We start from the raw sequence: 20,485 nt of genomic DNA on the forward strand, positions 1-20,485 counted from the left end.
CACAGTTAGATTCGTCCTGCACACGATGAAGCGAGCCACCAATATGAGACAAACACACAAATACGTCTCTGCAGCCTTTCACTAGCCCAAGGCTGATAAACAAGTTTTTGAAGTCTGCCAGCACCGCTGTTCAGTTACAAACTTTCTAAAGTTGCTCCAGACCCGGGAGTGAGTCTTCTGCGCTGCACTACTAAATCGTTCAAGCATGCCTGTGTTTTAATGCTTGTCCGCAGTGTTTTAAAGTTAGGGAGCAGCTGAAATCAGAACGACCATCCCCATGGGACAAGGACGTACATTGTTACCGCCCACTGGGGGATCCAAACGTTGCCCTTTCAATCATTGGCCTCTTTGCCAAAGCAGTGAGTGGAAACTCCAGTTAGTGATAATTTGTATTAATGCGGGAATTACAAGACCACCGTGTTGTGGGCTGAGCCTGCGACCACCCAAACATTCCACATCGGCTGCCAAATAAGGGGCCGTTTCAGACCGTGCACACTCCGACTCTGGAGTGGCCCGACCACTGTTTGGACTAGTAAAGATGTTTCTCGATTATGTCTGTGCAGCAGGAAAAACATAAACACGTATGTTCACTTGTTGATTAAGCAGGGACCAAGATTTATTTTACATAACAGTTTTAAACACATAAACGCTCAATTTTAGATCAAAGCATCCACAGCCGGGTTGATGACAAGGGTATTTTCTCTTTTTGTATTATACGTTGTGAACTAAATCAACTTTAGATGCTTCTAAATGTTGGACAACAAGGGAAGCCAGACACAGGAATTGGAAGTAATTTGTCTGGGCTCACACAGTTTGTCATGGTGGCGAGCTGTGGTTTGAATCCAAAGTCTAGAGGGAGCTTTAACGCCACACCGCAGATGCTGTCTGTAGCCCCACAGGTCCGTAGGCCCGGGTGAAGGTAAAGTCACAATCCGGGCTGCATGGGATACTGTGATTGATGGGTGCATGTTATGATGGGGGTTGCTTTTAGGAGACAGTTCTACTTGCATTTGGTTCGGGATGTGTGCATGTTTTATGTGAGCATGGCCCGGACTGGTGACTCAGGACTGCCACATGGTCACGGGTTCGAATACCTGTGCCCCCAACCCCCAAACAGCCTTTCATTGACTCGAGGTCGATACAAGTCCCAGTGACATGAGTAAACAAGCATTTGCAATGCAACGGGTCTCGCATTTGCTCATGTTAGAGCTGATAGCTTTGTAAACTCCTAACACGACTTTTCACCTACGGGCAAAAGTGCATTTATGTAGGTAACCCAAAAAAGTGCAATTAAATGTGTAAAGCGCTCGACTTCTGCCAAGCGAAATCGCGCTAGTAAATTAGAGAAAAAGTAGTCCACGAGCCGGACAGAAAACAGCGAGCCTCGCATGTTTTCTCTACTTGGTCGATGCGCTCCAGGAGGGCTAGCCACCAGAAAAGGCATGACGTATGCATGCCTTCAACTAATGAAAGCAAGCAGATTTTAATAGGCAAGCCCACGAACCAATGAAAAACACTGGCGTGACGTCGACAAGGCTCCGAGCCCTTTTCTAAACACTAAAGCATCTCGCTGCGATACGCATGCGCGAGCGCATGCAACGCAGGCTCGACCCTAAAAAGACACATCCATTATCTGTCCCTAGCGCCCCCTCTCGTGGCTTAATGGTACCACATATACATCTATTCTGGGCTCACAGTTATGTCCACTAGGCACAATTTACACACAATTCAGGTGCTTCTTGAAGTAGAATTGCTTAATACACCCTCGGTCAACACCATTCACTTAGGTTCTCAATAGAATATGACAAGATGCGTCAAAATAACTTTCTATTTTCTATTCGGAGAAAGCGGTATTACCTCATCAAGGAATGCGGTAATATCACTGTGCACAAGCTGTGCGTGCCGTGCAGCACACGCAACAAATAGTGCTATCTCCGCACTTCTAAATGCTGGAAAGCATGCAAGTTATTCCCTATATAAATGTAAATTTCAGGTAATAGCAAGAGAACCGGCTAAGGTAATGCAGTTACCAGAATCGTGTCACTGGGGCCAGCCTGACCCTCTCGAACTGGGGGCCCTCCGTGATGCTGAGGTGTGCTCAGGGGCCACGTGAGGCGCCCGTGTTGTTTACTAGAAGCGTCCGTGGCTCTTCCCTCCTGCTGCAAAGCCTGGTTTGACGTGGCCCTTCCTGGCCGTTGAGATAAACGCAGCATCTCCACCACGCGTGTGTAACATCTAACTGTGTATTTACCACCTGTGCGCGCCCGGAAGACAGGCCCGCACCGCGCGAGCTTGGGCTCCGGCCCAGTTTACCTGCCCCAGGTGCCGTCGGAGCAGGTGAGCCGCGCGAGCTTCCTGCAGGCCTCTGGGGCTTCTTGTTTGCTTTGGGGAAGCTACAGCCAGGTGCCCGGGGGAGTAACACGCGCTGCTTCCATGCAGCTGCTGGCTCGTGTCTGTGGCGCGCAAACAACTGCTGGGAATGAAAGAGGCAGCCATTGTGCACCCGAGATGGATGGCGAGGCAATAACGGTGCTTGTTGACAGGGCCTGTAAGTAATTAATGAACCTAGAATGATTTGAAAAAGAACGCGTTTTGGGATTTTTTTTTTTAAACAAAACACTTTTGTTTGTCCGCCCACCATATCGCCTCTAGGCGCTGCGGCGAGTGTATGCACCCAGGAAGTCAGCTATGAATGATTTGTTGCCGTATTTTCTCTGGTGTTTCGGTGCCCAGTGACAGATCCAGTGTGGGTGAACAACACTCCGGCATGTAAACATGGCAGGAGCCCTGTAACTGGATGCCCAGAAGATGTCTCGTGAGGCACGCCGAGACTCTCCACCCAGGCGCTGACAAAGCATCTGCCCGGTTCTGATGTTTACCAGAAGCTTCTCCTCTTCAGGCCCCTCCCTCCCTTGGCACCTCTGGCAGGCCCCGGGGGATCAGCAGCCCCGCGCAGGGGTCGTCACCAGTGTGAGGAATGTCACCCGGGGGTGCAATGTGCCGCCCTCGTTATCAGAGACCTGAAGATCCCCGGGTCAGCACGAGGTCTCCTGTTTCAAGCACTGAGCTCAACTCCAGAGAGGAACAGGTTAACCAGCAGTGTTCCTAGGAGAAGGAGTCAGTGGCCTAGCGAGGCTACCGTGGGCCCTAATGCAAGCGAGGAAAATGGTCCCATTCCCTGGATTGATACAGTGGCCGAAGTGCATGCAAACAAGCATTTGCAATGCAATCGGTCTCGCACTTGCTCGTGTTAGAGCTGTTAGCGTTGTTAATTCCTACCTGAACCTTTCGTGCCACATGGATTAAAGATGAAAAGTAAAACAGTTGATATAAGCTAGCCAATTCAAAGCGGCATGGCCACGATGAGCACGTGGGAGAGACACAAAAAGAAAAAGAAGTTCGCTCGCAGTCACAGGTATGGGCAATCGTGCAATTATCTGCATAGCGGGAACAAAACCGCTTCAAAGAGGGACAAACGTAGACCATTTACCAATGATAACAATGGATTTTTGAAAGGCAAGCTCTGGAACGAGTGAAAGTGATGGGCGTGTGGTGGGCATGGTTAAAAGCCCACAATACTTACAACAGGTCAAAGTGCTTGCAGGCTTGACCTAAAAAGGAACTCTCATGTTTAGTATAATGGGGTGGGTCAGTGAGCATGAGACTGAGTCAAAAGTGTGACAAAAAAATTCTGTATCTATTTTGTTGGACTTTTCACCACTAGGAAATATCTCTATCTCTCTCTCTAAATATATATATCCCAGCTGAAACATTGTTCCCATAACACTAATGTGGTCAGATATTCGGGGATCAACATTGATGATATTCCAGATTTGGTTGAGATTGGTGATCTAACCAATACAGACGAAGTAGTCAGTGATAACAACTGTACTGATATGGAGACTTGACTAATATGGGTTTTGTAATCAATCATGCCACCACCAGCTCCCTGAAACCTTCCAACAGGTTCAGTCCCCAGCTACCCAGTGGTAATCTAATTGATACACTTCACGAGCTAGCAGTTGGGGATATTGATAAATTTCGTAGCAATTGCAAATCAAAGAGATCTCGATTTAGCAATTTTTCAGCCTCTGATTGGAAGGATCTTAATGCCTTAAAACCTAATACTTCCATCGTGATTAAGCTCTCTGACGAAAGTGGTAATATTCTGATCATGGATATACAGGACTATATTAAAGAAGCACATCGCCAACTATCCAACATCGAGCACTATGAGAAATTACATGCAAATCCTACCGCACTATATCAACTAAGTTATTGGGAGATGTTGGATGGATGGCGTGCTGAATGCCTTATCGATCAAGAAGAATATGCCTATTTGAAAATTGAATTTCCTAAAATCCCATGTATCTACTTTTTACCCAAAATTAATAAAAACAGACAACCCCCCCGGCCGACCCATTTTGAGCATGAATCAATCTTTTCTAGAAAATACCTCACGTTATTTATATCTTTTTCTGTGCCCCAATGTTACAGAATTGCCCTCTTATCTACAAGATACTAACGGTTTTCCTATCTAAGATACATAACATCTCTTGGAAGGCCAGTTATTTATTGGTCACTATGGATGTAGCCTCCCTATACACTTCCATTATGCATGATTATGAAATTCAGGCCTGTAGATATTTTTTAGGGACACGCAAAATTGAATTTTTGCAGCACACCAATATGCTTTTGTCCATGTTACAATTCTGCCTCACGCATGATGTCTTCCTGTTTGATAAGGATTACTGTCTTCAAAAACGGGACAGCTATGGGAGCATCTTTTGCTCCCACATATGCCAATCTTTATATGGGTTGGTGGGAAAAAGAAGTTGCATGGTCTGATAGTCATAAGAACCACATGGAGAAAGTTGTATTATGGGTGAGATACATCAATGACCTTTTCCTTATCTGGCATGGTCATGAACAGTCCCTTTTGCAATACATTGGTGCACTCAATAACAACAAGTTCAATATCCACTTAGATTTGAAGTACAGTAAACAGACAATTGAATTTTTGGATGTTTTGTTAGTTGCTAAAAATGATACATTGCAGACGACTATTTATCGCAAACCTACCGCATGTAATTCTATATTACACGGAAATAGTGGCCATCCGAAAGCTTTGAAATGGAGCATACCATACAGTCAATTCCTGCAGGCTCGCTGGATATGCTCAGATAATGTGAGTTTTAGAACGGAAATCACTACTATGACTCAAAGATTTTTGAATAGAGGTTATCCTTTGAAGATTTTGATTGATGCCCATGATAGAGTGATTAATATATCCAGAGAAAAGTTGCTCTTTAAATCTGAAGCCAGAGAAGAGAATTCAAAAGAACACAGATCTCCACCAAGATTATTTTTTGAATTCAATCAACAACATATAGAACTTAAAAACAGTATACAAAAAAATTGGCATGTTTTACAACACGATCCTCATATCAAAGAGAATATTGGAATACATCCCCAAATTATATATCGAAAAACATACTCTTTAGGAGATCATCTAACTAGGAGTTTGTTTTGTTCTAGGGATAACAAATCATGGCTATCCAAGAAAAGCTTGGGCTTTTGGAAATGTTGCAAATTTGCCTATAATACACATAATTACACTACATTTGATGGTAAGATTTGTGAAATTACTCATCGCATAACATGTGAGACTGAATATGTTGTTTATGTAATAGAATGTGGCTGCCACAAAAAATATGTTGGTAGCACTATCCATAAACTCAAAGTCAGATTTCGACAACATTTTAGAGCGATAAAAAATCATGATAGATTATATCCATTAGCCAAACACTTCTGGGAGGTTCATGAGGGTGATTGTAGTTCCTTGATATGTTATGGAATCAAAACAATCAGAATCAATTTGCGAGGAGGAGATAGAACGGCTGAGCTAAAACAGATGGAATCTAAAATGATTCTATTACTCAGCTCTGAAAGCCCATGGGGGCACAATTTAGATGCTGAGCTATATGTCCATCTTTGATATTCTTCTCCTCTTCTAATTGGATCTCAGGGAGACCTCTAAATCATAGTAGTATGTTGATGATGTTAAATGAAGATTTGTTTTAAATGAGAATTTGCTCTTAATTGGTGCTGGAATTAGTATAGCCAGATTTACATTTGAAGACTATCATTTTTATTTATTCATTTTTGCACACTTTGTCTATCACATTATAGATTAGATATGATTGCACTTTGACACTAAGCACTTTACTAGCATTGGCGGTCCGACTGTAGATCTTCTCTTTTACATTGATATATATATATACATTTGTACATTTCTTTTTACATGAGGTTAACTTTATTTGTCATCTAATTGGTTGGAATTATTATGAGATATTATGAGATATACTGTTGAAGCCAATATTCTAATCTTTTGTCATTTTTATATGCTATTTAAGGCCATGATTTTGAATTTAAATTGATCATAGTTCTTATCTGCACGTGGCATATCAAACTGTCTTCGCCCATATATGAATGATATTTATTAACTTCTAATTGGAACTTTATATGTTATATTGGGATTGCTGTTTGGACCAAATTATAAATTAATGTTAATTTTGCCTTTATATTTTGTATATTTATTTATACGTCTATATTTATATAACACATTTTGCCGATTGGCTTCCCAGTAATTAATATTTATTTATCTTGGAACAATTCTTAACCATTATCAACTATGTAATTAATTGATGACATTTTTCTCTTATATATCTATATCTATCTATTATGTTTAAAGATGGCCGCCGTTTTCAGCACATGTATGGTGTCATTGAAACAAAAGATGGACTGTGTTTTATAAATAGATGTGTGTAAAAATGTCTGCCAATGCCCAGTTGATGGCGTTTGCCGAAACGCGTAGACATTTGGCCGGGACAGCGTGATTGTGACTATTTTAGAGTATTATTTTAAGTATTACAATAAACAGCGGACTAACGACCTCTTTAGAAATTCCTTGGATGATTTACTTGTCAGCTGTATTGGATCCATAAGACATTGTGCAGCCGTCCGGTGTTTGTGCTTTTCACCGTTTTTTTGATTTTATATATATATATATATGTATGTATATATATATATATATATATATATATATATATATATATGTGTGTGTGTACATGTATATATACATAAATATGTATATATATATATATATATATATATATATATAGAGAGAGAGAGAGAGAGAGAATAAGACAGATATTTCCTAGTGGCGAACACCAATAGGTAGTTATAGTTAGGACCTAGTTTCTATAGAAAAAGCATATTTTGTTTTGCTAATATCTTTGGTGCTGCTTGACCAGTCTGCACAAAGTTTTCCAAAAAACTTTCACGCTCACTCCAGATGTTTTGGGGTGATTTCCATAGAGATTTTGAACAGCGATAGCTCTGAAACTCCTGGACTGAATTACACCAAATTTGACAGAAAGGTAGCTCTTGGTCCAGAAAGAGCCTTTTTTGTTATTTGGTGTAAATCTGTCCAGTAGTTTTAGAGAAATCAAAGTAAATTTAAGTTTGTATATATAGGGATGCGAAGGCTCCGCAAACCCTCCTGATCTCGTGCTGAGATCTGATTGGCTGCCAACACTTCAACAAGGAAGTGTTGGCAGCCATCTTGGGACTCGCCTTTCCCACTTATTTTAATTAAGTCGCCGGGGTAGGTCATGTCACAGGAGCATGTTAAAATAAGGGGGGGGGGGCGCACATTGCCCCCTCCTGGGGCTTACTGTAACCCTGGGAAATGCAATCTCCCAGGGCAAACATTTAATTTCATGCAGGGGGGCACGCAGTCCCACGCAGCCCTGGAGACTGTCACCTCCATGGGGCTATCTATCAATTAATTGTGGTGGGACGCGCCCAACCCAGAGGACTGCCACCTTCCTGTCGATACCTTTGATTGAAATGCGGGGGGGCACATAGCCCCCCTGCACCCATAGGCACCACCACCTGACCGTGGCAAACAGTGAATGGAATGCTGGGGGGGCATGTGGCCCCCCAAAAGCCCCAGGGTCCTTCACCTCCCTGGGGATATCTTTGAAGAATTAATTGTGGGGTGCCACCCCCTGCCCCACAGCCCGGGGACTGCAACTCTCCAGGGCTATCTTTGAATGAAATGCAGGGGGGCCACATGCCCCCCCTGCAGCCCTGGGGACCACCACCTGACCGGGGCAAACAGTCAATGTAATGCAGGGGGCCCTGTGGCCCCCTTGCAGCCCCGGGGGCCACCACCTCCATGAGACAAACAGTCAATAAAATGTGAGGGGCTGTGAGCGCCAACCCCTCAGCCTCTGGGACCGGCACCTCCCTGGGGCTGATATTAAAGAAGATAGAGGGTTCATTATGGACCCAAGACCCCGGGGACCACCACCTCCCTGGGGCAAATTTTAATGTTGGAGGGTGGCTGCACAGCCCCCTCATGGAGCCAATAATGGTGCATATTTAGCAGCTCCTTGTCTGTGACAGCAATGCCAGCTCCCGCATGAGGCGGGTAGCCGGCTGGGACCGCAGGTGCCTTCTTTTCACACTGGGTGCCATGTGGGGTACCCAAGACAGATGTACAGGCCCCAGGGGATGGAGTCCCTGGGGACAAAATCAGCCAAGAGAGGGGGTCATGTGGCTTTCCTCCCCCCAAGAAATATGTTAAGGCTGGGCGCTGGGGAATGGGGTGCCCAGGGCCAAGATCGGCTGGGGGAGAGAGGCTGCAAGCCCCCCCCCCCAAAAAAAAATGTTTTCACTTAGTACCTTTGCACCTAACCTCCAGCAAGTGAAGGTTAGACATATAGGTGACTTATCAGTTACTTAAGGGCAGTGAAAATGGCTGTGAAATAACGTGCGCAGGCTGCAGTGCCAATCCTGTGTAAGGGTTTGTCTGAGCTCCCTATGGGTGGCAAAAGAAATGCTGCAGCCCATATGGATCTCCTGGAACCCCAATGCCCTGGGTACCTAGGTACCATATACTAGGGACTTAAAAGTGGGGTCCAGTAAGCTAATTGAAATTGGTAAATTAAGTCACTGGCTTACAGTGACAAATTTGAAAGCAGAGAGAGCATAAGCACTGAGGTTCTGGTTACCAGAGCCTCAGTGACACAGTTAGGCACTACACAGGCATACACATTAGGTCATAAATTATGAGGACTGCAGTCCTGACCAGCAGGATCCCAGTGAGACAGGCAAAAACATACTGACATACATGTGAAATATGGGGGTAACATGCCAAGGAAGATGGTACTTTCCTACACGGCCGAGCCGCAAGGGATGGGGTCCCCGGAACCAAGATCGGCCCGGGGAGGAATGCCGCATGGCCCTCCACCCCCCAAAAAATCAAAATGTTAAGGCTGGGCCCCGGGGGATTGGGTCCCTGGGGCTGAGATCGGCCGGGGAGGGGAGGGGAGCCACGCGGCCCACCGCCGCCAAAATAAAATGGCAGTGGCAGATGTGAGTGGCAGTGTGTTCTGGACAGGTAGTGTGTGTATGAATGCTTCTTTAATGTGATAATATTTTGGAATGTTTCTTGTCTGTTGTGTTGTCTTTCTGGAAATGCACTGACCTGAGCCAGTGTATACTTGCAGCTGGACTGTAGCAGCTTGTGCATGAATTCTGCTGGGTTTTGGTGATGTTTTTATGAATGATTCTGGAGATTATGCAGTACGTTTGCTGTTGCTGGTGTACTCTGCTTGTATGTGGTGCTAGAAAAAGCTGCAAAAAATAGTGAATCTGCACCAATAAAGGACACCTACACAGGCATGTAGATCTACTTATTTTTTTGTATTTTAAAACGTTCCCAGTAGTATGACTTCCAACCTACACCAGGTGTAGGTTTCAAGGTATACTAGTGAAAATATCATGTGCTAGGTCCCCTGGGCTCTTACATGCCCTGTGCAAAATTATGCATGGGGGAATGAAACACACTGTGCACATGTACATTTTTTCTCTGCAGAGAAAACATTTTGCCCAATGGGAAAAACTCTTCCACTACACTCCCACCAGATCTGAGTGGGATCCCTTCTCCTTCCCGCCCTAGAAGGGGAGTTACACAAGCCTTTCACTGGAATATATCTCCAACCATTTTCAACGTGAAAAAGGGTCAGATATGAGTTTGAGAATCACCACAAACAAATGTGTGTGTGTCTATCAAACCTAAAGGCCTAACAGCACTTTCTTTTATCGCTTTTCCACTCCTTTCGGGAGTTTACAATTGGCGATTTCTATGCACTTTTGGTGGAGAAATCTGCCATTTACACCTGCTAGCATTACCTTTGTGAATTCGCAGCAGGCACAAGTATAGGTGTTTTGTGCGTAAACACACATTTACTTTGTGAATTGGCCCCTTTCTTTAATTCATGAGTGGCGTTTAGAGGATTCCTAGATGATTCATTGACATTTCTCCTATCTTCGTTGTATTGCCGGGCACAGAAGTTGTCCATAGTCCATCAGTGGGTTCAGGCAATACAGTACCTTCCTTCATTGCAGATTCAACATACACCAACGTTTCAGCCATTGCCAGTTTACATCATCCTTCTAACCTTCCTTGTTAGACCCCAGCCAAACACACCTAGTTGCCCAACTACCCTTACTTTTACACCTATTCAGGTTATGTTATGTATTTCTTTGACCTTACCCCCTCCCTTCTACACTAACCTTCCAGCTCTTTTTAGCATAGCATCACAAGTTAATTTGTTTGCATCAGGGCCATTTTTTTTTTACCGTGCCTACTCACGGTGATTTGAGCCCCAGCCAGTTATGGCTCATGTAGAAGGATTCTGCATAGTAAATTCTTCACAGGTGGGATCTTCTGATATCCTTGAAGTAGGATCTTGGGAAAGCACACAAAAAGAAAATCGGTAGCAGTATTGTCCTATTTGCCACCAGCACCTGATCTACTAAATCATTTTTAGAAACATACTCATTCTTCACAGAAAACTGTTTTGAGGCCGCAAGATTCTGTGGTGTCATTCAGTTGGGTTCGGGCTTGCTTTAAGGCTGCTATATATAATCTTAGCTTTTATGTTGGATAATCTAGTTCTGGTAAAAGATGAGGAGTGTACTTAAATAATCATGTTGTAAAGATTTGAGGGTACCATGGTCCTTCAGGGATTGAACTGTCAGTAGCCTGCCCTATGGTGATTGCTTTCATATCTAAAACCATACCAATAGTCAGCTTAAAAGTGATTAACTATCTGGTGTTGGAGTGCTGTTGAGTTGTCAGATTTATGCCTTTAGTGTCATGCTCTGCACATGAACTTGTTATCGGGAGACATCGGTGAATACTATTTGGTTCCTGAATAAGATGAATTACATCCAATTGGTTGTGTTGATGTGTGTTATGAGTTCTGGCCAAGGTGTTGTATTGAAGGGTAATGTGTGGTGTGCTATGGTGGCTGCTGTGTGCACAGTTATAGGCAAGTATAGGGCATGCCTGTGCACTGTTAAATGTATGTAAGATTTTCAATTTGGAAGTTTGTGCAGTGCTTAATTTATGCTTGTTGTTTCCGGTGCTGAGCACCGGTACTTATTTTTGAGGGCCGGCGCTTATTCTTTTGCCTCAAGCATTTGCTGCGAGCAAAAGACACACACTGGAAAAATGGGGAGAAGGGGAAAACGAAAAAGCGTCAGAAAGGGAGGAAGTAGAAAGCTGCAAGAGTGAGCTGAAGGGGCAGGGATTGGCTTTATATGGATTGAAGAGGCCCGAGATGGCTTCAGGATTACGCCGCCTCAGTATTCTGTGTTCCGAAATTTAATTGCAGCACCGGCGTGTTTAAGGGGGGGCTTTCAGCACCGGCACGTTTTTATTTACAAATTAAGCACTGAGTTTGTGCATTTGTTGCTCTGCGTGTCATAGAATTCTTTACTGATTAGCGGCAGGTCCTTAGGGTTTCTTGCATATTTATAGGTAAAGCCAGGCACCTGGGGACTATGGGTTTTTAAAAGATGCCTAAACATACACATATCCGGAATCCATATGATAGTAACCACTGACGCTATGCAGCCTTTTTGGAGGCATGGAAAATGCTCAATGGTCGGCATTATTCCAAAACAACTATATAACAGTCCAAAAAAGGCTTTTCTTGTGAGTGATGTCAGATTTCTGACTGCCTCCCATTGCTTCTCTGAGGGTGGGCATGCCCAGGTTGCCAATCAGTGTTAGTGTAAATTAGCCTACGCAAAGTCTGCCCATCCCTCCTAGGTAGCAGGCTTAATTCCCTCCTGAGAACACTCATATACCTGCTGCCCAGCAGAGTAATTAACCTGGCCCTGCTGGGTAGTTCAAAGCCGAAATCCAATTAATGAATGGCTGACTCAGAGTACTCGAAGGAGTGCAAATATTGCCAAATAATATTATATTTGCATTTAAGAGCTTTGTGTACCTAGGGATGTACACATAAAACTGCTTTCTAGGTGTAGCCAGTGCAAAATTGTTACTTTGGTGCAGCTTTCACATACAGTGTAAATCCCTTCGAGCACTGCAGGCTTTCAGTAAAGCACTGCTGTCTCAAACTATAGTAAAAAAGAGAGGGGGCAATTTGTTTTTGAATACCGATTTAAATTATACGTGCAGCACTGGCCATAAACAATTTATTAAAAGTCCTATCAGACTACCTGTGCGCAGATACCAGGCTAAGTTAGACATTAGTTCCACTCAGGCCACACGCTTGTGCACATGCGTGTGTACATATGATATAGTGCACCCAGCACAGTCTCTTACCCCATCTGCTCAGCATCAGACCTTATTTCAAAAGGTGAGCACTGGTGGTTATAACTAAGATCCATTTTACCTTTGCTTACAATGAGTGATAGTGAAGCTCACAACAGAGCACCCATAAACCGGTTGGTTCAAAAGCAAAACGTCTATGGGGGCTAAATGCATCAGAACCCATGCTTCATACAGGGATAGTGACAACCGTTGTACATTCATGCCACAGGAGCAAATTAACTATTGGAAAAGCAATCAGAGTTGGCAACTGGATGAGTACCTTGACAAGAGCCAGAGTTCCCTGCCCCACCTACTTTGAGAGAGGCCCAGGTCCTTTCATGCACTCAGTGGCTCTCAAAGGCGGTCGGCTTCCTATCCAGTTAGCAGTATTTAACCCCTCGCCAGAGTGCCACCATGCACATGGGATGGTGAGACACAAAGGGCTTGGTAGGTTTCTACCCTAACATAACAAGTTTTATCCACTATATCTTGCATAACCCCTTGCTGTGTTTTGTTTACAGGAGTTGGCATACTTCAGCTTCCCTACAGTTCATGTTTGTCCCCTTCTAGCATCCTCAGTGTGCCATGATATGGGGTAATTTACTTTAGAACTGAACATGCTTTCCCACATTAGCTTTAGTCAAGATGAGCGTACTGTTTTTGGGTGCCCTTTTTTCTCTTCTTTAGATAGTTTATTTTAGCAGTGATGTGTTGAAGCTATGGGGCATGCTTTATTTCCTGCTGTTTGATGAAATTAATGCAGCCCCTGGAAGGGTGAGGTGTATTGGCTGGGTCAAACATATGCCTTCTGTTGTTCGCACTGGGATACAGCAATCGTCGGTATATCCATCACATTGTTACTAATGTCCAACAAGGCTCTATACAGGTTCTACAACTCTAGTACTAAATATGCCTAGATGTGGAAAGAAATCACACCCTGAGAAAATTATGGCGAGTCTTGATTGGCCAGTCTACAGTGTTGTCTTCACAAGCTGAATGGTATGAGTTAGTGACTCCCTGACACTAGCTCTCAGGTACAAGCAGAGAACTCAGCTCTTCTGTGTGATGAGTGAGATTCATTTTTACCTTTAGATTTTCTTTAAGTACGAGTCATTTTTAATGTTGTTTATATGTTTAAGATATTCAACATTGCAACTTGCTATGAAGTTCTCTTTAGTGGGCAGGTGATGTTGTAAGGACATGTATGCTGAGTGGGTGTGCTCGTGTGTGTGGGGGGAGGGGACTGTATTACCCATCTTTGCCTGTTCTTGTTGAGTTTGGCTCAGGTTAGAATGTGGAATATTACGCTACTGTTAGATCTTTCAGCTCTTGGCGTGATTTCCCCTGTCTTTTTGGCTTCTGTCCTCCTGTTTTGATCCTTTGCTGAATTTAGTTTTTGCTGGCTTTAGGACTCGGGGCACTTTACCACTGCCGACCAGTGCTAAAGTGCAAGTGTGCTCTGTCTAAATTGTATTGATAATTGGTTTACACATGATCAGCATATATGATTTACCAGTAAGTCCCTAGTAAAATGTACTATGTTTGCCCAGGGCCTGTAAATCAAAGGCTACTAGTGGGCCTGCAGCACCGACTGTGCCACCACCATGAGTAGCTCGGTGAACATGTCTCAGACCTGCCACCGCAGTGTCTGTGTGTGCAGATGTAAACTGCCAGTTCGACCTGACAAGTGCACCCACTTGCCAGGCCAAAACCTTCCCTTTTACTACATGTAAGTCACCCCTAAGGTAAGTTTGAAAATGCCACTTTTAGAAAGTGGGCATTTTATTGCTTAACCATTCTGTTCCTTCGCCTGGCTGTGCAATACACATCTTGGACAGGGTGACAGTTGGGCTGTTTGTGGATTCACTCTAGACAGTCACACAAAGGGCACTGAGATGTGCCCTGCATATCCTGATGGGTCTTCCTGGGCTAGAGTGGTGGGAGGAGCTGACACTTGCACCTGAATAGTGTGCAGTCTCCAACCCCTTGAAGTGAGTCTGGGGCCAGGGGAGGAAAGGCATGGTCTGTGCACTACAAAGACTTTCCTTTGAAGTTTGCCTACTTTAAAGGCAGACATTTTGAGTACAAGTACTGGGCCTCTGAGACCACAATTTCAGAAGAGTTCCGGACTGAGGACATTCTGCCAGGAAGAAGCGCTGGATGCTTTAGGAGGAGCTGCCACTCTGCCTTTTGCTTTGTCTGCTGGTCTTTGGCTTGCTGCTTCTGTCCTGGGAGTGAAAGGACTAGACTTTGCTTTTTATGTCCTGCTTTCCAAGGCTGTCCAAGGGCTTTAACTGAGTGTGCCTCCTGGTTGTAGTCTCAGGGACATCAAAGACTTCATCTGCCAATGCATGGACTCTTCTGCTCAGAGTACTGACTTGCCAGGTGGTGCCAAATTCATGTCTTATGAACAATCTTGCTGTCATTTACTTTTTTCCCTTGGAAATCTTACACTTTTGCCCATTCCCAATCCTCTTGCTTTCAATACTGTTCCCTCAATGTGGGCTGTTTTTATAGTATTCCAGAAGGCAAATCTACTTTTCTTATGGTTGCGCTGCACTTTAAGACACGTTGAAATGCCACAATTTGGCTATTGTCTTTGGAATCACCAATGAGGTGTTGATGTTTGGAGTCTTTTTTCAGTCATCTCCGTCTTTCAGCTCTTCCTCTTATGTTTTGTTGATGAGCTCCAAGGCTCAGAGCGATTAATTTGTCCCACATCACATATTATCCTCTGGATTTGAAAAGTTATCAACATTGTCATGTCCAAACTCCCAAGTTTTGGATAGCCAGGACATGGTCTTATGTGTTCTTATTTCACACTGCCCACATGGTACCAGGGTACAATTATCTTCACTTTCTCTATTGAAAACTTAATTATTTCAATTTGTATTTATTTTTGGAGGTTGTTTTAAACCTAGATTTGATTTGGTACTGTTGTAGGTGTACTTGCTTTTGTAATGCAGTTCTCAATGCATTGGATGATATTTCCATTTTTTATGTATGACCAGCACAGAAACATGACCAGTAAGGAAGAAACACTTTCAAAAAAAATTCCTGTGGTGCTTCACTTGCCTGAAAGAGTGACAGCCCAACATTGAATATTTATGCTTAATTTTTTTATTTGCCTTTAATTATTTTTGAACGTGGTGATACACCTAAATAATATTGTTTTTTAAACATAATCAAATATTATAGACATATTCTGAATGGTAAAAAGTGCAGTACACCACCAAAGACCTGGTGCCAATTTCAGCTCCAGAGTGTGGTAATTGCTTAACCAGATAATGATTGACCAAGTAAAGTAGGATGTCAGTCCTTGCCCAGAGACTAGAGGCAGATTCTGGGAGTTTTATGCAGCATCATTACAGCATGTGGTGTATCAATTTGGATTATGAATACCAGAGTTTGGATATATAGGCTGGCTTCTAGTTCACTGCGAAGGCTACTGTGAGAGTTTCGTTATCAGTGTTTTGAGTAAATACATCAAAGCAAGAAGGTTCTCTCTGCATTCAGCGGCCTCGCTCTGGCCGAGCTGCAACCTCAGTGTCAAATACAAAGAAAGTCGCCAAGGTCTTATCTTGATTCCTTCTCAGTCACTATTCCTGTTCTCTTCCTTCCACTGGTGTCTTTATTGAGGCCATTGAATGCCAGCCCTGTGTGTAGGCTGTCATTGAACAAGACACTGTGCATCAGTAGCATACTGGTGACACAATGGATAATGTCTAATGAGTTCATCACTCAATGAACTGTAATGCACAACAGCTTTGAGGGCTGAGGGACCTCAAAGCGTGGTAGACCCTCTGGTGATTTAGGGGACTCATAATCACCTGTTAAGCCCTCTTCTGCTGAGACGAGGAGACAACCTACAAGGAACCTACCTCAATCTCCACTGGTCTCTCTTTGCAACCAAGGCCCTGTGATCAAACATGTCGAAGGCGGCTATGAAGTTCAGCATTAAAATGACAGAAAGACATTCCCTGTTTATGGCCCTCATATGATTACAAGTGCCACACTTACATGGCCGTCTCTGAACTGAGGCTCAGTGTGGCAAAAAATTAGTTTTTTTTCAATTGCTCTCTAGCTGAGGGAATCCTATCCGTACATAGCTTATCAGAAAAGACAAAATAGTTGTTGGTATGTGGGAGAAACCAAGATCAGCTTTCTTCTGGCAAGATCTTGATAGAACTTTTTAGAGCAAAAGTGACCACAACTTTCTATGATAACCTTTTGAGCACTTCAGCAACAATGAATACTCCTCATTTGAAGTTGTCATTATCAGGCTTCTAGAGATAAGAGTTTGCATTGCATGTGATTCAGTTAATCCCAGATGTCAGCTACAGGATGGCCTAGCAGACACTGATGTGAGGATTTCAAATCTAATATCTGCTCCCTGATGTCACCACGACCCCGTAGCAACTGATGGATACATCACAACACTGATTCATCGCCAGTAGTAGTGAGAAGACCAAGATCTTTTCAGCCCTTCCCCCAATACACAATTGTAGTCAAGATTGCCCTACTAATTCTCATAGCTCCATATAAAAGTATGTATGTAAACTAATAACCCCCCACACTTTCAGCATCATTCTTGCGTAGACGCCTTCTGCAGATGTGCCTCTCTACACATGCTCAGACCTGTGGTAAAACGCCTTCTGGTCCCTTCTTATTTGCCCAACCATGGTCTATAAAGACGTGTGCACCCTGCTCGCCACCCTTTTCTGCTGTGTTACATCACGATGTATTGTGCTGTGTGTTCTGGGCTGCAGGGAGGTTCCAGTCTTGTTGCTGCGGACGTGATGCTGTGCATTAATGGGATATTGAGAAGTGAAAGGAGTTCGCCAATCAAATGCTGCAGAACCTCACTTAAAGCACATATTTATTTACCACTGGCTGGTCCCCTCTTAACCCAGCAAGGTTTCATTCGAATTCCTCTTTCCACCCCATTACCGCTCTTATGATTTGATGCGCCTTACACCTCGTGTCCTCGGTCACACATTACAGCATGCATAATAACAATGGCCACTGAAGCCCTCACTCCAGGAGCGCCAGCGATCAGGATTCAGGCCTAAAAGAGTTTGCAATTGATTTAGAATTAGAATTTGTGCATTAATAGCACATGCTTTGACATTTAGACAGGTAAAACCTGATGGAATTTGTGACGCAAATTCAGAGATTTGCATTTCAGAAAGAGGGAACCATTACCACGTTATCTGCAATTCTGAGGTGTGGAAATCCCGATCAGGAGGTAATAATGCACTCTGGAAATACCAGACTAGCGGCATTGGTATTAACCGGGTGCGTCACTGACTCTCAAAATAAAGAGGAAAAAAAACATGCCCGAAGCAACAACTAAAAAACAAAAATTAAAACAGTTCTTTGTGACGCATTAAAATAGGCTGCAGTGCTCTCCATGTGCCTAGGACACATGCCCATCACCTGCCCTGGCCATGCAAATTTGCCCAAGAATGATGTTTAGCTCCAAGTTACATATTTTAAAGATGCACCTTGTAGGAGGCTGGACTGGCTTGTAGTGAGTACCAAGGGGTACTTGCACCTTGCACCAGGCCCAGTTATCCCTTATTAGTGTATAGGGTGTCTAGCAGCTTAGGCTGATAGATAATGGTAGCTTAGCAAAGCAGCTCAGGCTGAACTAGGAGACGTGTGAAGCTACTACAGTACCACTTAGTGTCATATGCACAATATCATAAGAAAACACAATACACAGTTATACTAAAAATAAAGGTACTTTATTTTTATGACAATATGCCAAAGTATCTTAGAGTGTACCCTCAGTAAGAGGATAGGAAATATACACAAGATATATATACACAATAGCAAAAATATGCAGTATAGTCTTAGAAAACAGTGCAAACAATGTATAATTACAATAGGATGCAATGGGGAAACATAGGGATAGGGGCAACACAAACCATATACTCCAAAAGTGGAATGTGAACCACGAATGGACCCCAAACCTATGTGACCTTGTAGAGGGTCGCTGGGACTATTAGAAAATAGTGAGAGTTAGAAAAATAACCCTCCCCAAGACCCTGAAAAGTGAGTGCAAAGTGCACCAAAGTTCCCCTAAGGACAAAATAGTCGTGTTAGAGGGAGAATGCAAGGAAAACACAAATCAGCAATGCAACAACGATGGATTCCTGTCTGAAGGTACCTGTGGAACAAGGGGACCAAGTCCAAAAGTCACAAGCAGCTCGGAGATGGGCAGATGCCCAAGAAATGCCAGCGGTTGGTGCAAAGAAGCTCTTACTAGGCTGAAGAACTGTGAATACTGCAGGAACGACAAGGGCTAGAGACTTCCCCTTTGGAGGATGGATCCCCCACGCCTTGGAGAGTCGTGCAGAAGTGTTTTCCCGCCGGATGGACGCCAACAAGCCTTGCTACACGCAAATCGTGCGTTTGGCGTTTTTGGACGCTGCTGGGGCCCAGGAGGGACCAGTAGGTCGCAAATTGGACCTGCAGAGAGAGGGGACGTCGAGCAAGACAAAGAGCCCTCACTGAAGCAGGTAGCACCCGGAGAAGTGCCAGAAACAGGCACTACGAGGATGCGTGAAACGGTGCTCGCCGAAGTTGCACAAAGGAGTCCCACGTCGCCGGAGACCAACTTAGAAAGTCGTGCAATGCAGGTTAGAGTGCCGTGGACCCAGGCTTGGCTGTGCACGAAGGATTTCCGCCGGAAGTGCACAGGGGCCGGAGAAGCTTGCAAAGTCGCGGTTCCCAGCAATGCAGCCCAGCGAGGTGAGGCAAGGACTTACCTCCACCAAACTTGGGCTGAAGAGTCACTGGACTGTGGGGGTCACTTGGACGGTGTCGCTGGATTCGAGGGACCTCGCTCGTCGTGCTGAGAGGAGACCCAAGGGACCGGAGATGCAGCTTTTTGGTGCCTGCGGTTGCAGGGGGAAGATTCCGTCGACCCACGGGAGATTTCTTCGGAGCTTCTGGTGCAGAGAGGAGGCAGACTACCCCCACAGCATGCACAAGCAGGAAAACAGTCGAGAAGGCGGCAGGATCAGCGTTACAGAGTTGCAGTAGTCGTCTTTGCTACTATGTTGCAGGTTTGCAGGCTTCCAGCGCGGTCAGCGGTCGATTCCTTATCAGAAGGTGAAGAGGGAGATGCAGAGGAACTCGGCTGAGCTCATGCATTCGTTATCTGAAGTTTCCCCAGAGACAGAGACCCTAAATAGCCAGAAAAGAGGGTTTGGCTACCTAGGAGAGAGGAAAGGCTACTAACACCTGAAGGAGCCTATCACAAGGAGTCTCTGACGTCACCTGGTGGCACTGGCCACTCAGAGCAGTCCAGTGTGCCAGCAGCACCTCTGTTTCCAAGATGGCAGAGGTCTGGAGCACACTGGAGGAGCTCTGGACACCTCCCAGGGGAGGTGCAGGTCAGGGGAGTGGTCACTCCCCTTTCCTTTGTCCAGTTTCGCGCCAGAGCAGGGGCTAAGGGGTCCCTGAACCGGTGTAGACTGGCTTATGCAGAATTGGGCACCTCTGTGCCCAACAAAGCATTTCCAGAGGCTGGGGGAGGCTACTCCTCCCCTGCCTTCACACCATTTTCCAAAGGGAGAGGGTGTTACACCCTCTCTCAGAGGAAGTTCTTTGTTCTGCCATCCTGGGCCAGGCCTGGCTGGACCCCAGGAGGGCAGATGCCTGTCTGAGGGGTTGGCAGCAGCAGCAGCTGCAGAGAAACCCCAGGAAGGGCAGTTTGGCAGTACCAGGGTCTGTGCTACAGACCACTGGGATCATGGAATTGTACCAACA

At 44.6% G+C, this 20,485-nt stretch overlaps 1 protein-coding gene across 3 annotated transcripts in view; it reads left to right on the forward strand.

Moving 5' to 3' along the window:
* Positions 1 to 20,485, forward strand: part of CLIC5 (chloride intracellular channel 5) — a 584,489-nt gene that overhangs the window by 292,582 nt on the left and 271,422 nt on the right. The window lies entirely within an intron of this gene.

Source organism: Pleurodeles waltl, chromosome 5, assembly GCF_031143425.1.
Source record: "Pleurodeles waltl isolate 20211129_DDA chromosome 5, aPleWal1.hap1.20221129, whole genome shotgun sequence".
Classification (NCBI taxonomy): Eukaryota; Metazoa; Chordata; class Amphibia; order Caudata; family Salamandridae; genus Pleurodeles; species Pleurodeles waltl.